Source organism: Epargyreus clarus, unplaced genomic scaffold (genome assembly GCF_041222505.1).
Source record: "Epargyreus clarus isolate Ecla_fem2 unplaced genomic scaffold, WU_Ecla_fem_2.2 ptg000023l, whole genome shotgun sequence".
Lineage (NCBI taxonomy): Eukaryota > Metazoa > Arthropoda > Insecta > Lepidoptera > Hesperiidae > Epargyreus > Epargyreus clarus.
Genome location: NW_027332230.1, coordinates 14,693,943 through 14,719,188, shown reverse-complemented (window position 1 = coordinate 14,719,188; position 25,246 = coordinate 14,693,943). Strand labels below are relative to the sequence as shown.

Sequence of the window (25,246 nt, the reverse complement as noted above, 5' to 3'; positions counted from 1 at the left end):
TTAATTGAATCAAGAAATTGAATCAAGTGAGCAATAAAATATTTTTCAAAATTAAACTACATAATAGTAGAATAGGATTTTAATTTTACTTACAGCTGTCATTTTTTTGTTTAAGTTTGCAGTGAAGTAGCGCACGTTACAAGCAAAAATATTTATTAATTTACAAATTATAATTAAAGGAATCGAATTTATAATAAATATTGTAAGAATCGTCAGTGCCTTGTTAAAGTAGACGGTGAGTGAATTGTATTGATTAGTCAGAATTTTTTATCACATTCCCCTTTTCGTTTGACTTCGTTAGATGTTACGATTTTTTATCATCAAGACACGACGGGAATGTATAATCAATGATCTAGTGGGGAAATTGGATGGTTCGTTTCGTTAAAAATATAAACTAATGAAATATTTTTGAAGCTTTTTATAGTAGTTCTGTTACTTCGCTAATTGTCAGTTTATTATAATACTTTTTACGAAATTCGATAGCATTGTAATATATGATGATGGTAAAGAATGGTGTATTCGTACATACGTATCGTAAGATCCATGCACACGTTGTCTGGGCTACTTTAATGTCTCACATTGTAATCTGTACTTTGAAATCAGACATGAAAATTTGTTTAGGGTTATTTCTCATTAACAATACCTAAACGAAAAAGCAAGTATTTAAGTTAAAATCGGAAAAGCTTTTTGTTTCTACTGATTTAAAAAAAAATCAAAACACTCGTCAAGATGGTCTGTACTATATCTTTCTAGTCAGGCTTTAATGCATCAACCTTGCGTTAATAGTCCCCTACTGACGTAATCTAAAAAGTTTCCATATCTGTCAAATGATTTAGGCATCTCTTATGCGTAACTTATGATAGATGAGATTACGATCAAACGTAAAAGTAATTATCCACTACATTTCTTTCTTGATAATACACATATTATCAAGAAAGAAATGTAGTGGATAATTACTTATTAAGAATGGAGTTTGCAGAATTAAATCAAAATATTAATAGATATATAATAGGCATATTTAAAATAGATTCATCTATAATATATTTAACACCGTTATGCTAACTAATTTTTAATATGCTGTTTCGCTATGGAGAAGACTGCCGATGACATCTCGTCCCGTTTAATTTTTCTTCGCTCTTTGTGTAGATATCACGTGTGAATGGCCAGCAAGCGGATGCGTGGGCAGCTTTATTTAAGTGTCAGTTTCATAGGGCTCATGAAAAACGGAGTGTTGACAGTGAGTGGCGGTGCAGACGATGGCACGGCATGGGAATGCGGTATCTAATAATATATTAATGGCCACCGCCGTATGCACGGCAGTGCGGCGCAGGACGGGCACGCGACAGGCTAGAAAGGTCTAAAGCTAACGACCTCAAACACCTGCCACATACAAAAACATTATCTTTTTTCACAGGGAAAAATTACGCCTAATACGTGCACCGGTCGAACCGCTTACAGAATTATAGCAAATTAATGGCCGCGTTGAACTGTCTAATAACATGAATTGTCCTGCTCTAATGTCGATTGGCGTTCAAATGCTTTTAATTTTACGCACATATTCGATTTGCGAAAACGATTTGCAGCAATTAGCGGTGTACAGTTTACGAGCTTTTCTACAGCTATTTATTGACTCGTAATGGCCGTGTCAGGCATCCATTAGAAGAATATTGGTGATCGGTGCTTGGGTAATCGATTTAATTGACAACGTTAGCAAAAATCGTTGCGATCTATACGATGACAGTGAATGAGATGTTAGTCTGATTTATAAAGTGCTAGTTTATGCTCACAGATTTGGTTGCGTGGCGGTTATGATTGTGATTTTTTTAACTTGGTTCTTTAACCTCGTACAACGAACGATATTTCTCTGGTATCACATTTCACAAATGAACAATACGGTTTTTTGTAAGTATACATGCGGGGACTCCTACCTTCTCTGCTCTTCCAGCTGGTTGTTGGATTACATACCGGAATCTCTTTTTATTTTTAAAACTTTAAAGCTCTTTTTATTTTACGAACTTTAACGGTGAACGAAACCTTTATCTTTATGTCAAAAGTGCTTTACTGAACACTAGTGTAATTGTAAATAAGTATGGAAGGGTGTAAGCTCATTTATAAACTCTTCTTAACTTTATCTTAAAATAGACTTCTACTTTGAGGATGACTACGTATTTATAGAAAATAAAACGACATATTATACGACATATTTAATTTCAACTAAATATGTTAATAACTTAATGCATAGTAAAAGCAATTTATGATAACTATGATAAACACAAGAGATGAAATATTTCGAAAGTGGCCTATTAATAAAAATCATTACCCACCACTTAAAGTAAATCAAGATGCGTGAACGGGCTATCAACTTAATTATCTTTCATGAACAACGGTCCGCTCGTAAAATATCGGTCGGGCCAGCTCCCGCTCACCCCTTTGAACACCTTGGGTTATCGAGTTTGCGTCCATTAGTCTGTGTACCTATGGAACAGCTGCTAGATCAACTACACTTACTTGCGGAGTCAGATAATTTAATAGAGCTCAAGTTCTATCGACTAGAGATACGAAGCAAAGGTTAACAGAGCCTCTTGAACTCTGCCAAGTAATTATATGAAACGAAAGCTTGAGACTTTTGTAAGTCTATTGAAAATATATGGGAAGAAAAGTTTCCTAAAGAGGTATGAAGTTTTAAAGTTGTTTCTTGACTAACATTACATAGTATTATTTTGTACCTATGTGAGTATATGTTTCAAGACATAAAACATAGCAGCTCTGGACAGCGCAGATAGTAAAATATTGCTCTCGATTAAACATGTCGATGTCGGTGATGAATGATCCCGCATCCTTATCGAATGAACGAAGGTGTACCGGCTAATAGAGATTGATAAATTTCTCGCCACACTTAAAGCTGTTGACGGAAAATTACATGAAACGTAACTGTATTGAATAATGTTACCAGTATCGCGGTTACCATATTAATATATGTAAGAAAGTGTAATGGTGCACGCACAAGAAAATGTAATAAGTTTATGTAGATGAAAGCGATAAATGTCGCATAAATGTAAATGGTTATTAAACACATCGTTTATATTGACACACTTAAATTTCGATACTAATGAGCTATAAAGTTTTATGACGCAAAATTAAAATGAAATAGACACCGGACCGGACGTACGTTTGTATTAAACGTAACTGTCCTGTTAAATGTTTTATATATTTTTACATCGTTACGTTTAATTAGTGTTTTGTGTTAGTTGATAACAAAGGGCCGGAAAGCGGAGGGCGTCGTGTGAGGGAGGAGTGTCACGATTTCGCTTGTGGGAAGACAATGAGATCCCTTCAACTATCTCATTGTTCACATCTCAGTGTTTGACAGGTCGGATGCTTCAATGACAGTTCCTATGGCTGCTATTGATCCAGTCGAAATAAGTGACGTCGGAAACGTGCAGACTACCTCGGAAAATAATATAAAGTAACTCAGAAGTTTCTTCATAATGAATAGCAAGAATCGCGTGTAATTTGCTACTTAATCGAGGATTAGTATTGCTCAAGATGGTAAAGCAGCGAATAAAAATGTAATTTTGAAATGAATTATAAATCCCTATAAGCAACGCTCGTTGACGCAAAAACCGGCCGAGACATCGAATAACAGATATTGATTATCCTATTACAAGCGTTCAAGCTGGAGTCCACTTTAGATTTATAGTGCATTCGATACGATGTTCGCACGACGATTGCATAATTGAGGCGCCTGCACTTCAAACTGGTTCGATGTTTAATAGTAGCATTTCGATTTTATACGTGTTTTTGCCGCGGGTGCGACATTAATATGCAACGGGGCGCGTGCCGGCGGTCAGCTGTTTCTTCTATGCGGTCGCAAGCTGCGCGCACCGTAAAAGGAAACAAGACTCTCGCGGATGGATTACGGCGATTACATCGCAATTATCCGTGCGAGCGGAGGCCTGTCGACGTAACGTTGGACCACTTTCGCGATCTTTGTTCCGCGCGACATTGACCTCGCCGATCGAACTGAACGAAGCCACTTATGTAATTTTCGGCTTCCTCGTGTCAATGGCAACGGCCTTCGCGTTCTTTTCGTACGCTATTACTGTAACTACGCTACAGATAACATCAACAACGTATCAGAGACCGCAAATCCGAATTTTATTACAGTTTAGACATCCCAAGTGGCGGTAATCTAGTTGTATCAATTTCGACCTATAACACTGTTTCACTTTAAAATACTAAGCACTTTTTGAAAGTGTATAGCGTAGAGAGCGAGATAAAACGCTGAGAGGAATGCCGCAAGAATAGTTCTCGAAGATTTATAAAAAAGTTCTCAAAGGTGCTTGAAGTTTCTAATTCGCACTTAGCAAACTCTCTCGAAGAGGAGTCCCGTGCCCAGCAGTAGAACAACAAAGGGTTGGCGAAGATAGACATCAATTGTAAGTGAACTCCACGTCATTGGTATGAGCGCATCGTAACGCGATACTCGTATGCGCTATGCGATCGTTTTTATCGCTCGCCCCTCGGTTCCGACGGGCTCTGAACATGGCATTCACGATGCAGGCTTGGTGTTTTTGCTGACACCGCCTGAAGCTTGCTCACGTACTTAACTGTTGTGACGATAGCTTAAAAGTTGCATAAATGTTTTTTGAAGTTTACCTACTTAACGCTCATGTTCACATCTTTGACCATATTTGTTTGAATGGTGGTAATTTATTATGGTGGTTTGTAGAGTAACCATGACGGTTACAACTGGAGTAAATGATAAAATGCTATTGAAACGATTATGTGATTCGCAATTCATAAAGAAATGTTAATTATTAAAATTCCAGTATATCATACAAATTTGTAAATTCATTTAAAATATTCAGTATTTTTAAATTTTAATTAGGAAATTAGTTAACAGTTACTATACCAAAAATGTTGTATACTGTAGTTAGAAGGAATAAATAATTTCTGATTTATTCCGAACGTGAATCAAGAAGTGTATAAACGGGTACGTTTTACGTGATGTACCTATATTAGGCAGCTCAGAGTGTAAACCACAACGGTAGCCAAACGTTCCTTTGATCGCCAGGTATCAGATAATCCCACACAGTGGCGTTTTGTTTGAATATAAACTGACCGTAATCGTCCCATTGTTACGACATCGCCGTACCAACTACAGATACACTAGCGCGATAGTGTGCGCTCGTGACATATTTGGTTAATTACCAGTAACAACCGGTTTGTGAAATCCCGTTTTGTGGACGTATAATAAGTTCAGGTTCAGTGGGTTTTCATATGTCAAAAGTATTTGTTAGCATTGTACTGGTTTTATGTTTGGCATAATACGTACCTAATAAATAGTTTTCTTTCGTTGACATAAGAATGCTTTAGGTTTTATGCATTCATTTCATGTCCTTTTGATATATTTGGTGCTAATAGGGCTTTCTATGTTAGATACAAGTATGGCAATGCAGAGTTTACGCAAGGTCTAACAATAGAAAAAATAATAAAGAAAACAAAAAGACAAAACGAATGGATTTAAAATTAATAGAAATAGCATCAAGCGCCTGATGCACGGGCACACATACGATGGACTTCATTCAGATGTCTATGATTACAGCAGTGACCATATGACATCAGGTGGGCCACAAACTCGTTTCCATAACATTATTTTTGCATTATATTAAAAAAGTATAATATGCAGTTTCTTTCATATTCCAATCAAATTTATTGGATAAGTTTAAGACAGTATTTTTAACCAGTGAAAGTAGAACAATCGCACATTTATCTTATATGTCTTGGTAGAATGGAGTTACCAAGAAAAATAATATAAATATGCTATGATTTCGAATGTAAATTATGTACTTTGTAACTTGAAAACCACAGCTAAGCTGCCTAAACAATGCTCAACTAAAAGCTAACATCCGTACGGAAACCATTCTACGAGCAAATATCAATTATCTGGTTACAGAAATACAGACATAGACGTTAATTGGTTTTGAGCGCAGTTATGCGAGTTCCTACGCGAATTATATTAAGGAATATTGGCGTGCACGGGTACCCGAAACTTTAATTATGTGTGGCGAAGGTAACGTAGGGACTTTGGCACTTGTGACGTCTGGCCGCGTCAGAATACTTGGCTTGATGACGACCGAAGACAAATAACGGGATAGACTTCTAATGTTGTTAATCTGAATAGAAACGATGTTACTGTGACTTACCTCAGGTAGGGACTTTATTTAGTTCTATTTGCCGTTGAGTACAAATGCCCATAAGATCATCACTCATTATCAGCGGAACTGCATTGCACTCTCTGATGTTTTCAATTGTCGAATAAAACTTACATAAAGCGTTAATTAATTATTATTGGTCTAATTACTTCACAATCTTGCTATCCATCACGCAACGTGATTCATTCAGTGTGCAGTTAAAGCTAATCAGTACACGGTACACGCTATTGTGGAACCGCATAGAACGCAGAGTTCACAGAATGGTCCTAGGAGCCTGTTTGGTTAGTACGTCTGCGGCGATAATGTGACGGATCGCTGACTTGAGTGCGGACGGATAAGCTGTTGTAAAATTGGGATCGCCTTCAAAAACTTTCGACATTTATTATCTTTAGAAAAGGTTCGTTCTTTGTTATCCTTTTTACCTGAGGACAACAACTGGAACTGACTGCTCAACAGCCGTACTCATAATTGAAGTTAATTATTTAGATCTTAATCCATTACGGTCGTACCACCAAATGTTTTTCGTTGTTTCCATGAATGAATTAGTTATTTTAATGAGCAAGAAAATTCAAAGCCGACTCGCTTGTAGTCTTACATTTAAATAATTGCGCGCTCTCATGCCACGTTTGGATTTCTGAATAATACGATAAATATTTTTAAGGGCGGAGTTCATTTAGGTACTTGATTCGATATTAACCATTAGAAATGGTGATGTAGTGTTACGAATATATGTGTATAACGAATCATTGAATACATAATGGGTTATGTACGACTAAACTAAATTATAATTTAATCGATAGGTACCATATATTATACGCCTTGTCATAAGTGTCATAAATGAAGCTGCATCTAAATTGAACAATAAAATGAGTGCATACAATTCAAATGTATTCACATTTTGCAAAAGGAACATTTTACGACTGAACAAGACATGTTGTTATTTTTAAAGTACCATATTATTAGGATCATGGTCAAAGGACTTCCGTACCAAAAGACAGACAATTAAAAGGCGAGTAGTAATTTTAACCTGATCTGTAATTGATGCGTTGAACCACCCAAATTCCCAAAGTACTTGTATTAAGCATTTTTCGCAAACACCACGCAACAATGTAGAACATTCTGCACCTGTCGAACGAAGACGGAGTCGTCGAAAAGACAAACAAATAATTTGCTTCGCAATAATGAGCCTTGGGTGAAGCAAAAAAGATTTTCCATGTCACCGAGCTTCGACGGTCGGGCAGGTGCAAAAAGTGCGCGCGCGGCCTATAATGCACTGTTTAATTATCCAATAATTAAACGGTCGCGTTCGGAACGTTTCGATCGGATGTCTGCAGTAGGGATGTTAAGGATATGGGTTTTCGGATCTGGATCCGTTTACGGATATAGGAGAAATATTAAACCGGTTTCAGTTAGGGTACGGTGTCAGATATGGAATTATTTGGGATTTTCCGATAGTTCCGGTTATGGTTATTACATTGTTAAGTAATTGTAAAAGTAAATAAAATGCAATTATATTGCGATTTCACTTGATTTGTTATTAAGGAACGCGCGTGGATATTGTATTAACTTTATTATGTTCCTTATTTCATCTCCACCCCAATCCGAAGTTATTGATACGGTTTCGGAGAGTTTTTATTTTGGATATCCAAAAGTTTCGATTATGACGGTTCCGTAACGTCCCTGGTCTGTAGTTGTTGTTGCATTCAACCGAAATATGACGTGTTACGATTATACACTCTGACACGTGGGAGTAGATTTCAGATTTCGTACGATCACTCGTTGCTCAGTGAAATGGATAGTAGCTGCATATTATCAAGCGATTAACAAGTAAGGTTGTCAATCGTATATAATACTGTATTAGATATACAGTATTACTAGCTGACCCGGCAAACTTTGTGTTGCCATATAAATAAAAAAAAATGTTAAGAGTGAACAACCCTTATCACTTACGGGTTTGAAAAATAGATAGAATATTTGAAACTGCGCGAATCCAGTGTGAAACATTCCAAAATCAACAACTACTTACGAATTAGAAATTAGTAAAAATACCTTTTCCCACGGACTAAATTGTGAATCTAAACCATTCTCAAGTCCCCTTGAACACACACAACAAATTTCATCAAAATCACATGTGACAAACACACGCACATAAGAAATATATATATAAAAATATACTCTCTCTTCACACTTACGTATCTACCATGTAATTTTGAAAGTAAACAATCAAATAAATAATACTTTTATTGTGCATAAGAAATTGTAAAAGATACAAAAAAATAGTTGTCATGAAGAAAGTAACTAAGTAAATATACTTATTATAAAATATGTTAACTTATTTTTAAACATACTACCTAAAATAATCCAAAAATGTTAGCAACCCTATTAACAGAACAGCTTACGAAGTGGAAACGTAATCCAAGTAATAGGTATGTACCGGCGTGGGAAGATTACAGATACGGCAAAAGGTCATCTTATAAATTGTTTAATTTTCATATTACGTCTAACCATCGAATAGTGATTAGTCTCATTAGGCACCCAAACGGCCCGCTGTCGACAAATCCTTGAAATCCAAAATAAAACGTTTATTTGAAAGCAGTAGATAATATAATACATGTTGTAAGCTAAATTTAAATCCATGACGTTAATATCGTATGTTCGAGTGTACTGTAAGTAGTGTAGTTAAATTTCGTCTTGTATAGCAACTGGTTCCGTGGTGTAGTGGTTATCACATCTGCTTTACACGCAGAAGGCCGCCAGTTCGATCCTGGCCGGAATCACTTTTTTGTTGTTTTTATTTTGTTTTATTTTTAATAATTTCATTATATTTTAATACGTGTTAAAATAAATTTTATTAATGTATATTATATTTTTGATCGAATGACTAATAAAATTGCTACTTACATTTTGTATTTACTTAATGTTAAGAATTTGATAGTAGGTACGATAAGGCTGGATTATTTTCATACAATTATCATGTAAATAAATGCGAGCAAATTAAAAAGATATATATTTTAGCTCTTAGCATTTTTTATGTAATTGACTTGTGGACGATAAAAAGGAGTTTGAATTTAGGTCAGTACACATTGAGACAACTTGTGATAAATATTCGAGATCGCACTCGCAGGGAGAACTTAATTGTAAGCCTTTTGATTGACTCTCTTAATTATAATTTTAAAGAATTAAGGAAGAAGAATTAGTACATGAAACCTTAGTAAAATTTATAATAAATGTGTATAATATACACAAACAAAAGTGCATATTTCAGAAGGGGCCAAAAATAAATAAAATTGAAAGTAGTTAATTTATAATGGTATTTGATACATGGCTCTTTCTTGGTATAATACGAGTATTTTAGGGAAAACAAAAAAACAACTTTTCTGAATTGGCATGTCGTTTATTTGTAGTGAAACACTCGATGTACAAATTAATTTAGCTAATAATACCCGGAAGCAATAGAAGCGTAACTACCGTAATTATTGTAAGTACAGATAATATTATCTGCCCGTACGATACTGGCTTGATTTGCACGCAAGGGCGCGGTTGGGGGCGAAGCCCTAGGGCTGCGTATCCAGTTCGTTGCTCCTGTTGCAAATGTGAATAAATTATAGGAGATTGGACGCACTCGTCCGTGGCCCTCCTCGTAATGAGTTAAAAAGTTTGAATACTCTGAAATTGGTTACGAGATCGACATGTTAATGTACATCTGTTAATAAGAGTAATAATACTAAATACGTTGTGGAGAATAGTTGTGTTGATCATTAAAGTAATAAGTTCACTCGGTTTTCGGGAAAATGTGTGTGTGTTTTTTTTTAATTTAGAAGTAGCAAACAAGCTGCAACTCTCTTTTGGAATCCTACTTGAGATCGGCAACAAGTATGTTGCTACCTTTGAAGTTTAAGATGGATTACCTCGCGCACATAAAATAATAGCAGCGCTTAATACTACTGTGTTACTAGGCTGAAAAAATCTAACTGTGTTGGTTCTGGAGTTGAACCACGTAAAATTCTATCAGCTGAAACAATGTCCGTCGCTAAACTTTGGAATAATTTCTCTATTAGAGACAATTACGGCGTAAAAATAATCATGAACGCATTGATTTCACACGGTATAAACTTAAGTTAAGGAACTTGACTCCAACTTGCTGCAAACTCGATACGAAGCAATTTGTTACGAACCGGTTGAAATTTCACGGCTGCTTCGCTGTCGAAGAACCCGGATAGTTTCTAGCGGCCCCCATTCCGAGGCTCCCCGGGCAACGTTCACCTGAATTAAGGGCACTTAATCGTTCCGGGCGCTTCGCCCCGGGACCACAATTTGCCCGCGCAGCCCACATTTATAACGCACTCTTTATTATACCCCCCGTCCTCGCCGAATTTCACTCCAACCAACAACGCTACGAGCATTTCAACTTCAAACGTAACTTCTTTAATTACTCTCAGACGGTCTTTGATCTTAGCTCGGTATCTTCTAAAACAATGACAAATCGTGCGTATCAAATCAAAGGACATTGTATATTAATCAGCTCTTTAGACTACTTCAAAATTTATGACAACATAAATTCAGATCGGTGCGAGGTGAATTATTTCTTGCGTGGGCATATTCAAGTGGAAGAAAGGAAACGTTTATTAAATTCACCCGCTACAACCCACTGCCGTGTTGCAGAAACACACCAGTTGGCGACTCAATGGCAACCACAACGTTGGCCAACTGGTATGGACTGATCACTTCAGTTGTACGCTATAATTAAGCGGCAATGAATATGCAAAAGCTGTCAAAACATAAAGCGCAACAGCCAATGTCAATAACCTCCCGTTTTGTTAAATCATCATTAATAATGCCTGCTTATAGCAAACAATTTTTTCCGCACATTTATTACTTCAAGACGTTTTTTTTTCACAATATGGATAACGGTGAATTACGTATAGCTACTTTAATCTAAATTTTAGTTATTTTTTTAAACTTGCGTATCCGGTTTATAACTTAACCGTACACATTTATTTAATAATAATAAAGTGATGTTGGAACTATCTATGAGAAAAAATGAGCTGCATACCGAATAACGGTGGACTATAAAAAAGTCGACCTCTCAAAAAGTAATTCTAGTGTAATTCGGATCCAACGCTGGGGCGTGCACTTCGTGAAAAATATTTTCGGCTCTTGACACGCGAATTGGCTTCGTTAAAGCGCGGACCGTTGTTTATTTTCAATAACACTTAACGAACCGCGTATGTCATAACAGTTGCACCGACTTTCTCATTTCCGACAGCGTCGCCGCCCACCTTTTAGCCCGGAGGCCTCGTGTATTTTTTCTTATAAAAATGTTGAAGAAGTGCGTGTTCCTTTGTGGATGTTTCCCCCACAATGGGCCGGTTTCATTATACACGGCGAGGCAAAAAGAACGAAACAGATGTACGGTGGCGGCGTACTCGCGGCTCGAATAATAGTCACGAACGGCGCTCCGCGATCGATAGCATTCGTCTTTTGTACCGGGACCCGTCTGCGGGCCTTGACATCGGGTTTGTCATTAGGTTATTGCATTAACTGAGTTTTACGTTAATGTGAATCGTAACTAGTTACTAGTAGTAGCGCCGGTAATTCAAGCGGTATCGCCGTCATTGGTACAATTTATTTACAACACAACCTTTTAATAGTATAGAGTAGTAATTCTTGACAATATACGTGACTATATACGTGTAATTCTTGACAAATATTTAAGTAACAATCTTACGATCGTGAGATCGTATCGTAAATACGTTTACTCACTGCATGTTTAGTTAAATTATATGTGTGCGAATAATTTATCGAACAAAGAAAAGAACCGGTGGGTAATTTATCTCTAATGTCGTCAATAAATGGCAATATAAACAACTGACCTTTTCCATTTAAGTCCTGTAACTCATTAAATCACCGGCACTTGTTGTCTTGAGCAATTACAGTCTACAATGCACCTCCATATAGACATTTTGCCTATATTGGCCCATCGGTCGTTTACATTTCTTTGAGGTCTTGAAAAAATCAAAACATGCGTAGCTCCCTACCACCATAGGAAGTCGTTACCATAACGGTATAGGAATTAGCGACAAGAACACAAAGAAGCCCGCCTGTCCATCATTATTATCTACCAAGTCGCTGCTAAGCAAATATGGCTCGTAGTTCATAATGAGACTGCCTACATTGGATTGTGCGAAAGGTGAGTCGGCCGGGTTGGGGTGAAAACACCGTGAGACCGGTTACCGGTTCGATATCGGTAACGATGCGGCGGCTGGTGGCGATCTTTACTATCGGCAAAATGACAAAGAATGATGGCACCTTCTAACGTTGACCTATTCTAACATAACTAACATAACTGGTTCCTTGTTTGGAGGTGAAACGTGAACTATCGATGCTTTTTGATTTGCTTTAGAAGGGGTAAAACTGCATAAGAATTTAACGAGCATGATTAATGTGCCGAATTAAATTGTTTGAAGCCGATTTTGATCGTTCAATTTTTTGTTAAACAGTCTGTTAGTGTGTTTATCAAATCAATTCGTTGGATGCCAATTAAAATAAAATGCTACTTATTCTTAATGATAACTATTTGATGTGTTGATGATGTGCTGTAAATAATAGACATTAAACGATTTTTCGTTATACCCTACCATATCAAGTACGATATAGTTACAGGCGTCGGTACAGATTCTGTGCAGTACCAGTAGCCATTGATCTCGTGTACCACATCCTTTACTCAAGTTCCGCGGCTCCCGGCTGACGCGCGTCGCGTGCGTGCGCGCCCGCGGCCAAACGGACGCGGTGAAATTACCTCCACTTATCTCCGACCATTAGGTTACTTCAGTTTCGCTGTACCCGAGTTCCACTCGGCTGTATGCACCTTTAGAATTCGAAACAATCGCGCCGGCGATGAGGCGAAAATGCGAAGTAATCGATCGGGCGAATCAATCAAGAATCGAAGTTTGGCGTTAAGCAATTAAGGATACAGTAGCCACATTATTTTTTTAATAAGATTGATGGAGTCAGCAGTTACTCCTGATGACTTATTTCGGTGCCAATTCCATTTGGACACGAGAACCACTGGATGTTCATAGCATGTTCTGTACAAACTATGATCTGTAAAAGAAGAAGTAAAAATTGCGAGAAATAAATGTAACCGTTTCTAAGATTATACAGATAAATATAAATATAGACGTATACATTAGATTGAGCATACGTAGGATAATATGATACCATATGCATACGCGAATTTAAATGAAAGAGTGCGTAAAGTAAATTATACGGTAAGACCTTTTAGTTTACGGAACGTCGCATATAAATACAATTAGCATCAGTGCGAATATAATGACTCGTTAGCGTCGAGACGCGGCTGTTGAAAGACGTATGCGACACCAGCTTCACGCCACCGACCCGCTCATTCAATTAACAAACCCTGATTATATTTGAGTGCACTTGGAAGTTTCGCTTTAATATAAATCCTGAACGAATGCCGCTCGCGAATACCTGCGGGCTATCGACGAACGATGGTTTAATTATAAAACATTCCCCGCCGAGAAAACTTCATCCGAAATCAGGAAGAAAAAGACTAACGGAGAACGAAGAAAAAATCCGAATCCCTGCCCCTCGCATTTCATCCCTAATCCGGTAATTGTTGGTGTATTTTTTCCATTCGGCTATGAATGAAAAAATTGAACCCTTTGTGGATTTACCCTCGCACGTGTTCGGGCCAGCGAAATCTCTTTAACACATCGCAAACTTCGAACGCTCGTGAATTGTGCTCGACGAAAGCTCAGATGCTTATCGATACGGCCGCTTGATTTCAAAAAACGTCCTATCTGCGTGATCTGCATCGACGAGTAGGAAGTGCGAATTATTAAATATTTATCCAGCGATGTAAGATACACGGTTTCTTTAATAGGATCGTAATTAAACTAGACGGGGGTGACATCGCGGGAGACCGCAGGTGCAGGATAAAGACGTGTAACCTTTGAAACAGCTGTTCGTAAGGAAATAGCTCCGCCCGATCGGCCCGCGAACAGGATAGTGTTAATCTATATTTCTCTAAGTTATAAATTGCTTTTAGATTAGAGTACAGATGTTGGTGTTTTTAAAGAGCATCGTGTTTTATTGAGGTACAAAATTAGTTATGAACGGCAGCTGCTCGTAATAAATCGATATATTGTTTATGTTTTGTTAAGTAATACAGTACGCGCGGTGGACTGTCGGATGTTTACTCTTACTGACCATCGCCGCAATGTTAATGGGACTAATACCTCTGGGATCTGAGCGCTGCCCGCCCAAAGCCATTTGAATATTAATACCTCGGTGTATTCGTTTAGGTATATCGCATTGCGCATACATTATCTGTAAAAACATCATAAATAAATCACATTACAATTATGAATGTAGGTTACGACGAATTTGCTTAAATTAATTACAGTATTCTGTATTCCTTTATATGTGATTAAAAAATATTTAAATGATTTTATCCTGTGTCATTAATGTCACAATACAACTGTGTACACTTAAAAATATTACGTAATGACTGATATAATATTAGGTGAACACTACAGAAAAAGATGTATTACTCAAGGCGGTGACAACTGTTTACACTTCGACAGATTTCCCTGCGTCCGTAAGTTTCTGATAAGCACACGGCTGCAATTTACGATAAAGGGAGACCATCCTTCACTTCCGCTCCTTGAGAGTTTCAAAATCCTTTGATAAATTACTATTTCATCTCTGGATTTTGTATTTCGCGCAAAACTTTTCGTATTTCCCCCTTGGAAGGGTCCGCAATTCATGGTGCGAGGCCGTGGGAGCGGTAATCCAGGGCGCGGCCGGACAGTTGTGTCGGGGCTTTTTAATTTGGAGACCGCCCGCTGCGGACGGATTATCTGCACCGGGACCGCCGGCCTCGCAATTAGTTTGGTCGTCTTCTACTACACTCTTCCCGGATTACCACCGCATAGATTATTCACCGACGCATTTAGAACGACGCGACGGTAACCCATCGACGCAGACGCCGCGTTTGTTATCGTTTCTCATCCCAGTATTCCGGTATGACTGGAATCACATGTTAGATACCGACTATAATTGAGCTTTGTTTATTATTCTTACAATATCCGTCTTGTAACGTGCATTTCGTTCGTAGTTTCTGAGATTTAATGAATCGAACAAGATGAAAGGTATTTCTTTATAACTCTAGCCGGGTTGACCCGAGCGGAAGGGTGTGGTGTAATCGGCACATATTTTTTTAATGTTTAACCCTCGCCAGTTATACATCAAAGGCTGGATGTCGCCTCGTGGGAATGTCGGTTCGTTTATTCGGTTAGCGTTTTTTGTTCGTTCGCGACTACGACCGTCGCCGTCGCTAGATTATGAGATTATTGTTGCACTTAGCGCTCCGTTATCGAATTACGGAATGTTAATTGGTACGTTTTGTGAGCCCCGAGCGATTTATTACCGAATTTATTGACTGCTGGCGCGTAATGGTATTACAATTGAGCGAAATGATTTCGATTGTTGCGGGCATCGGCCGAATAATTACTATTGTTGTGACGTTGGATGGAATTATATCAAAATGAACTAGTCGGTAGTTAATTGATGTACTGTTATTGTACATATCCATTTATAAACAATCTAAACACAGCAATGACAACATAGGCGGCGGTCATTGTCCGGGCGTTACGCGAAACCGATGTATAGTTGTACACCTAACAAGCGGCACAAATGTTTACCCGCGACAAATGCCCGTACATTTTTCACTCGCATTTATAGTATATTGTAGTATAGTAGTGCTTTGTATCGGCCGACGTCACCATCCATTCATTAAAAGATAACATGTGTAGTAGCGAGCGCGGGCGGTGCGCAACAATGGATATGCTAATCACGAATCGAGATTGCGATTAAATAATAATACCGGCGGCGCGACCACTTGCCCGTCGATGGCTGCCATCTGGCCGGTTCCCGTGATGGGAGATAAAAACAGCGACTCATCGCTCCCGGGTAAAATACAGGATAGGATAACATGATCGTTTGCATGGACTCCTAAACCGTTTAGTTTCGCTTTGTTTTGTAAACAAAGGTGGTAGGTACCTTTCGTCTTTCGACTCCGGTGGCACTGGCTCTGTATCTATTTTTGCCATGTGACAGTATTATCAAACACCGCCATGTTTTCATTTGAAGAGTGTAGAAAGAAAATTAACTTACACGAACAACTCTATCTTAACATTAGATACAATTTCCAAATTACATCCATCAGATACAGTTTATGGCAGTGTGCACTTTGCATCATCGGCTAGTAGTCACCGGAGTATGGACATGTGCATCTTGCGGCTGTCTTCCAATCAAAATTTTAGTAACACCCGCCAAAATATAATAGGACGCACACAATGTATATTAATGACTCAAAAACGGAAACTTTCAAGTACAGATGTATCGGTGATTTACATTTTACGGCCTACTAGACAGGTGTATATAAAACACGTTTTCGACTAATCTATTTGGATATGGTAATAAGTTAAACAGATTCACATACGCAGACAGTGTGTCATTTCACACCCTATAAAATAATAATGTATTATGTGTATTCTCATTTTTTTATATATTACCTATTGATGGCCTCATTTAAACTATTTTGTTAAACAAATACATGATTAAATCACACTGAGTTTACGTAACATTTGAAAATTTTGTCATTCGGAGCAAATAGGTAGGTATGCAAAACTAGTTGTTAAGTAGTTAATTATTAGCTACCATATAACGTACTATCAAAAGTACAAAACTCCAGCAAAGTGTAAATCTCATAAAACCACTACTAAAAAAGCAAAACAAGAAAAATGGTAAGTGTCGTCACAGTGTTACAACGAGGTGTCTTGCACTTCTAAAATAAGTTACCATAGAATACGTTAAGTGTAGTAGATCATATTTCTAACTGAACCGGTTTAAAAACAAGTACTTAGTAATTCAAAACCTAACTCGACCACTATGCAACATCTCAACAAATATGCCTTAATTTTTCAGGCATGCGTAATATTCCGCTGCCGATATTATGTTCCTAAGCGCCTTTTACAATCTAAGGTAAACCAGCTAGTCTACAGAGTTAAATTACCGTATAGGTAGTGGGTAATCTATAAGATTAGTGCCAGGGCTCTTAAGTACCGGTCATTCAATTCCGAGATAGCTTTATTTAGTCCGCTTTCGACATACATTTACAAAAGTAAAAGTTCTTAGAAAAATATTCAGCTTTATTTTTTGTATTCTTTATTTACAGCCCTAATAATGATATCTATGAGAGATAATTTAGAAAAGTACTTGCGTTCGACTTCTGCTTTCTTTCAGAGTTGCTTACCACCATTCATCTAATCGTGGAAGTCAGTGACCACTTAACAATGGTGGCCTGCATGCTAATTAAATAGAAAATGTGGGAACAAATGGCTACTTTTCTAAAGAGACTAATAAAGTTTATGAACTTGATATGAGACACTCGTGGATGCTTAATAAATTTCGCACACAATAAAACCGTCCCTCCGAATCCGCTCGCCGGCTCAATATTGCATTAATGAGGGACCCGAACAATACTATTTAATTTTCAACTAAAAGAGTAGAGTTTATTCAGCTGCTAACTTATCTCTTTTCCAACCAAAGTCTTATTTCCAAGCGGCAAAGCTGAACTTAGTATAACATGGTTGGAAAGTTAAGTTGGCGATATAACAAATGACAAGGGTTGCTTGCAAGTCGGGGGTGGCACGTGCGCACGCATTTTGCGTATAACCTAAATAAATAGCAGCGAGTTATGCTGTATGTTAGACGGTTCTCACGAACTTTGTTTTGCAAGGAATACTTGGCGCGGTTTAAAATTGTTTCGACGTTGGTCTTATAATTGATGTTTTGTATATGGGGTTGTGAATTATGAGTTTTTGCTTGATGTATTGTGAGACATTCGCTCAATATTGTCCTCTCAAATTTTTAAATCTTAGGGGTGTCATAACATCTTATCTATATATGAATTGATCTTATATTTGAAAAGGGGACCGTCGAAAGAGGTATAGAGGACTTTTGAGAATACTACAGAGAATTCGCAATGTTTTCCTTTCCATGAGCATACCTTTTATAATCTCATGACTATTGTCAAATCAAAGCAGGCAAGCTTAATTACGTAAATCATCACTTTATGAAGTTCTGTTGTGCATCGATAATTTCTCCGTTCAACATATTTCAAATGATATACATTTACGGACTGAGGAACATGGAAACTTACTCATTTTAATGACCGTAGAGTTGCTCATTGGGCGCTCACAATATTGCTAAGCGTAAACAACCCGTAATAACTAATCATTAATATCATATTAACCATAACCCTGTGCTGTGCTGCGAAATGAGATGTAAACTTTACAAATCGCGTTTTTGCACGTGTATTCTATTCTATTTAATATAACGTTGGCTTATTTGACAGAATAGGCAAATACATTCAAAACTTACGCATTAAGTACGCATCTGATTAATAAATTGTATATAAACCCACGATTGCTAATTTGATTGATTACATGATTATGAGCGTCTGTCAGAGCCAATTGGCGGTTAGCGCAAGACGTGACACCGGTCCAAGATATTTCCTCCCCGAATTAAGTAACTCTTAAGGGTCCCCTTTTGTTTCGGCTATGTATTCGGTCATAACTCTTAGCTAACACCAAATCCTGACTTCATCAAATAGACACTGAGATACGAAATCCCAAAGTGTTAAAAATGATTAATTAAAAAAAAACTTATATTCTAATTTGCATTATTGTGAAATGAAAGTCCAGCTGACTCCGTAACGTACTTTAAGTGTTTGTTGGTTGTGTAGGTAATTGTAGGTTTTTGTAGTAACTTACAATATTTTTGCAATGTAAACAAAACATTTGTTGATACTGGTTGAATAAAAAAGAGATTAAAATATTTACAATCTGTTACATAACAATGGCTTGCACTTTGAAAACTAAACGTCAAATTCACTATATTGTTAGTGGACTGCAATTAGCATAATCCGAGCGTAACGCACGTGCTCGCACGCGTTATTTTTTACATATTTACATTCAAAACAACCCTTTTGATTATATTGTATGCATGGATTTAGTGTACCGTTGTTCTCTTGTCAGATCACGATGGTATCTGTGGGTCCAGGCGATCGATATATTTTAGTGTGCACCTCATAATGACGTAATCATGGCTCGTTTGTAATGCGCCCTTCGTTAGATGTCGCTAGATTCGAATAGGGTGACTTGTGTTGTGTGCAATCGTTGATATTATGGTTTTGCGGTTTTATTGTTACGCGTCAATAACTTAAGAAATAGATTGGGGAAGCTGCAAGAAAAAGACAGTGCGTTGCTGTAGTGAACGGGTATTCAGTAAAAAAAAAACTCAAAACAATTATTTAATTTCTCCCGTACCTATTTGTATGGATTTTTATGGGAAGAGATTTATTCAAAATATTTATTCAAAAATACATTTTGCGCCGTAGTTATAATAGGACTACCATGTTTGGAAGATTTTGTATTTTCAGATAAATAAAATTCAAAATCTCCTAAATATCTTATTACAAAATTTGCATGCAAAAAAAACGCATCATAATAAGAACCTCCCCTTCACGTTTAATTTGACTAAAAATTCATACGTTTTTATAAAATAAAGACGGAAATTGCACGAGCAAAACGTGTCTCTCGCGATCGTGCTTAAGATATTCAGCGGAAGCTTAATTTCATCCAAGTTGACGAGTGGCTTTACACGCCACTCGGTTTAAAAGTATTATACGGGGCAAGGAGCTTTAAAGCTTCATTTAAACTTTAAAGTTATATGGGGTGTATGTAAATTTTGTATGTAGATGCTTGTGTTTAATAAAATTGTTATCTAGTAGGTATGAGTATTGCTCTTTAATATTCTACTAAAGATTGGTGCATATAGGTACGTTTTAAGGGAGAGAAACAGAAAGGGTGTTTATTTAGTAGGATTTTAATGACGATTTTGAACTTTATTAAGGTTCTTGGTTATCATCTGTGTACGGATAATTAGGTAACTAAAATTGGTTTGATTTAAAAATACCGCTAAAATTGGATAGTTTTGCCAAGTTAGACAAAACTTACGATTGATGGCATAGTAGAAACTTAACTATAGAGTGAGGGTAAATAGCACATAGATATTCACATTTCTATTTCTACGCGGTGCCGAGGAGTAACAACAATAAATTGTCTTTAACATAACGAATACCTTGTTGAAAATTCAAAGTTGATTGTACGTTTGTATCTTTAATTATGGGTGGTGTATATTTTAAAGTGGGCACAGGTCAATTGTCAGTTAGAATTTCCTTCTATTGGATTTACTTCTTGTCGTCGTCATGTGTTTTAGCCGGGAACACTTCCCATGACACCGATTCTTTTATTTATGCATCATGAACGCCTATAATGCCTCGATGGATATTTTCTTTTCAAGCATTTATTAGCCACTTTGGTGAGGAAATTATTAGGTACATTTTATATCGAAGGAAAAATTGGATTCAGTATGTTTATACGGCAGCTATAATCATACTAATTGATCCTTTTTATGATAACACAAAGAAAATTTCTAACTTAATTTATTTATTTTTTTATATATCAACTTTAAGATACAGCCTTTTAAAGGCGGCATTGACTGAATAGTAATAGACTCCCGTTCGGATACATCAAAGTGAAATATATGAACCATAAAATGTAACTAACTTACCCATTCACCTGTCTGTTTTTCATTTTATACCATTAGGGAAAAACACGGTGTTCAAATAAAATAGTAGGTATAATGTTGAACATGTTTTACAGTTTGCGCCATCGGCTCTTGGGCTAAGCATAGTTATCTAGCGCCGTAAACGATTTACGCGACTGTCGTTGCTTGTTTATGTGCTCGTAGTCATATCGGATATCTACTTAAAATTCTGTGTAGATACCTACCTTAGTGCCTTGAAGTAAATAAACTTTTAGCTACCTAGTCTTTAGATAAATCCGTTTCATACTGAGAGTGATAACGAGATTGGTAATAACCCTCTGTTGTTCGACTCTGGTGGCACCACCACACCTATTTCTGCCTTATTAAAGCAGTGTTGAGCAGCGTTCATACTTTCAACTTTCCGTCTTCAGGGATAGAAATGCATCTGTGGCCAACCTTGCATTGGAAACTAATCCTAATTAAAAATATCCATGGGATGGACCACAGATGGACAGCATGTTCGTAATTAAATAATAATAATAATACGCGAACGAAGAACTAAAATAATTCAGAAATTTCAACTTTTTATAGGTACGAGTACAAAGCGAAGTGTTATTTCGTTAAACACGGAAATGTATTAGAAGTTTTACGAGTACAAGTAACAAATGATCAATAACGGTACATTGGATGGCTCGAGCTCCGCCCCGGCGCACCCTTACGACATCAGGGCCTCGTAACCTAATGCGACTGTGCAAGGGTCGAACGCCAAGATACCATTTTATATATTGCTCTAGATGAGACAACATTAGAATTTGGACATTATTGTAAAATTAAAATTACTACTTTCGGTGATAATTAGTATGTACGAGTATAAATAGATATAAAAATTGATAAGTTAATGTCAAACTTACGCATACATAACTTAATGTAATGTGATTATAATAATCATCCGTTTATTACTTATTGTCCCACTTCTGGAAAAGATCTCTTCTCAGAATGAGAAACTCGGTAAACCATCATCCTAATCAAGTGAGGATGAGTAAGTAATGTAATAACTAAATTTCAATGTATTTAATATTAACGTATTTATAATATCTGACTGTAATTATCAAAAAGGAGTTATATTAAATGTAATTACATATGTAAAAGTAAATAATAATATGTTATTACTAAATATAGTCTTCGAAATAATTAACTTGGTTCTATTTATCCCGTCTAATTCACCTCCTAAAAAGAACAAAAGATCAACCCACTCAACCCAATAACCGTTAGCACTAAAGAGTTAAATAGCAAACACTTGTTCTGTGAGCTGGTTTGAGGCATAAATCATAATTTTTCTAAGCTGTCACATCCAGCTCGACGCCGGTGGGTCGGGGGTGCGTGCCGGGCGGGGTCCGATCGACCCCGTCAGGCCGTCAGTAACCGCGGGCGTCGTGCGGGGCGAGCGGGGTGTTTGCGAAGGACATCTCGGTCAACAAGTTTTTTTAACGCGCTTTGTAAACATTTTGTTTATCTACGCTATTGTTTATGCATTGTGAGTTGTGACTCATGTCCCTAAGTAATGGTAGATAGGCATCCTTATAGGCCTTTAATGTCCTATATTTCATCAGCATGCGTTAGATTTTAGGTATATGGTGTATGGTTGGTATATTTAATGTATGAATAATCAAAAAAATAATATAGTATTAACATGCTTTGAAATTCTTGAAATTCTTTATGAGTCAGTCAATTGTTCTGAAAGGAAAAAAATCTCAACACAGTTTTATGTAAAGTGTAAAAAATCTTGCAATCGGCTTTTTCTGAACTTGACTAACCAACTGCTGTGAGTCTAGAGCTACTCTAGAGTCTAGGACTATGTTTTCAAAAATATAATGTCTATACTAGCATAGACTACAATAAAATTGTTCCACAAACGAATCTGCTTGTTAAAGCGTAAACACAATGGGAAATAACTTATTTGTATATAACAAGCGTAAATACTATTTAAGGCTTATTATAAGCGTAACATGTTACAATTAATAGTGTAATAAGTCGTGACCGTCGGTCGGATACCCCGTTAATAGTGATACAAGTTGAACGCAAGACCTGTTACGAATGCCCGATTTCGCCGCGGCGGCGACACGGCATAAACAAAGTACGAAAGTCACGTAAATTCCTTTACACCGACTAGGAATCTTGTATTTTGTGTGGGAATGGCCAGTGCAAGGTATAAGTTATGTTGGACAAGTTTAGTCCCACATTAACTGTTTACAGTGTTTCTGTATAATTGGTTTGTGGGTTGCGGATCTGAACCAATCTAACTTGACTTTTGTTTCTGTTGTTGGATTTTGAGGTACAAGTGTTGATCACGGGACTTCCTGCAATTAAGGCATCTCGGGCCATGTTTCACCACTGCTCCATTGCGGACTGGTAGAGGAAGCTACTGGATGTTACTTACCTATAATCTTATAGGTAATATTAGTATAGAACTGATCTCAGTTACATATACCTACGTACTTAAAATCTATAAATGCGGGACATTTCACTTTTGTGTTTTAATTGCTGAATAATTACACGTGTTAATTTATGTTAATATATATTTATTTGTCGTTTACCAGTTCATGCTGTATTCGGTTTTTTTTTTGTGGAAAATACAATGTAGAACAATGACCTAATAATAGGTCATTGTTTTACATAAAGTTCAAACCTAACCCTGACGTTCAATACCCAATACGTCAAAAAGTAATATTTTCGTTTGCGCCTAATATTACTTACCTATAGTTTAATAACGTTCAATAGACTCGTAGTAATATCGCTCCGACTCTTGCACTGGGGTTACGAGGTCTCTATGTCGTTAGGGTGCGTCGGGGCGGGGACGTACCATCGAATGTACAGTTGATCATTTGTTTGATTGATTGTACTTAATTAACGGATTGCTCAATATGTGCACATGGCGCAGCTAGCGTTTTTTTAGAACACTGTTTCTCTTTTTTATTGGGTGGATAGGTGAGGTAATTCAAACTTAGGTAGGTATGCATATGGCCGCAGTCAGGACTTTGTTTCGGGAGAGGTTGGAAATTTTAAGTAACTTTTTTCCTTCCCTCATTTACAGATAAGTGTTGCGCCTGTGTACATTAAATGATTTTGGCGGAGATTTAACACAAAATTGCATCCCGGCTTAGGTACAGCTATAATAATTAATCATGGTCAATTTGCTTCAGATTGAACCCCAAAATCTTAAGGTCCCTCGGTTATGGACAAGAACCTACCTATGTAACTATGTATAAAATACTATGTAGTCATCGCAGCATAAACTAATTACAATCCCAAGTCACAAATTTTCATTACCCTTAAGTTTGTGAAGAATGAAGAATGTATATTTCTTCATCATGGCTTACTTGATAAATCAAATACACACATAAATTCTAAAAGCCAGAGGTGCGTGGGATTTAAACCCCTGACCTCTGTAACACTAGTAGCACTCGCCTACGGAGTCCGCGCTAAAACTGGTTTGATTCTCTTTCATATATCTACCTATTACTTAAGTATCCGTATCGCTCATAGCATTTAAACGGTTAACCTTTTAGATGTAAGTAGGAAACATAACTATGTTGCCTTACCACACCACACATGTGTGTAACATGTGATAAGATATACTTATCCAAAGCGTTCCGTCCTCAGAGACAGTCACGCATCTACAGCCGACTTCAGGTAGGACTCTAATATTGTCAGAGGTTAATTATTTAATTAGTTATTTGGTGGACTGCAAGCTCGTAGCACACGATACAGTCCGCTATATTATATAAAATCTAAAATTTACATTTTTAGAAATGTCTCAATCAATTCGTGAATAATCAATGATCCACCCTATTGTTGATTACGGTAAGCCTGTGGTCTGCATAAATCACTGTAAGCGTTTTTAAACTTTGTACATTTATCAGCTCGGACTCAGCTGTTGAGCGAATACTCCCGAGTCCAAAATCCGAGGCGGTGACAACAGGCTTCACTGCTCCTAAGCAATTTACCGCACAACTTTCAATACTCCCCTTATTCCTGTTACGGTAGAGTCGAGTCTCAAGTAATTCGCCTACCCAGTAAATATTACAGAATAGAATCCTTAGGGCTGGCAAGATAAATGGAAGAGGTTTTAATTGGTGAAAAATTGTTTCTTGGATGTGTCTTGTTTGCGGAACGCTGTTAAGTAATTAGTTTAATGATTAATAATAATATATATATTTTTGATACTACGATATGGTATTGAAATTAACATGGTATATTTTAAGAAATAGGTAGTTTATTATAAAAGTACAATTTTTTTTGTAAGATTGAAAACTGGTTGTAGATTTTTT

The 25,246-nt window shown here is 37.0% G+C and overlaps 1 protein-coding gene and 1 non-coding gene across 2 annotated transcripts in view; both read left to right on the top strand.

Annotated features, from left to right (window-relative positions):
* jing (AE binding protein 2 jing) overlaps positions 1-25,246 on the top strand; it is a 193,798-nt gene that overhangs the window by 33,010 nt on the left and 135,542 nt on the right. The gene's annotated exons all lie outside the window — the stretch shown is intronic.
* TRNAV-UAC (transfer RNA valine (anticodon UAC)) lies at positions 8,923-8,995 on the top strand. The gene has a single exon. It is a non-coding gene; the product is annotated as a tRNA-Val (tRNA).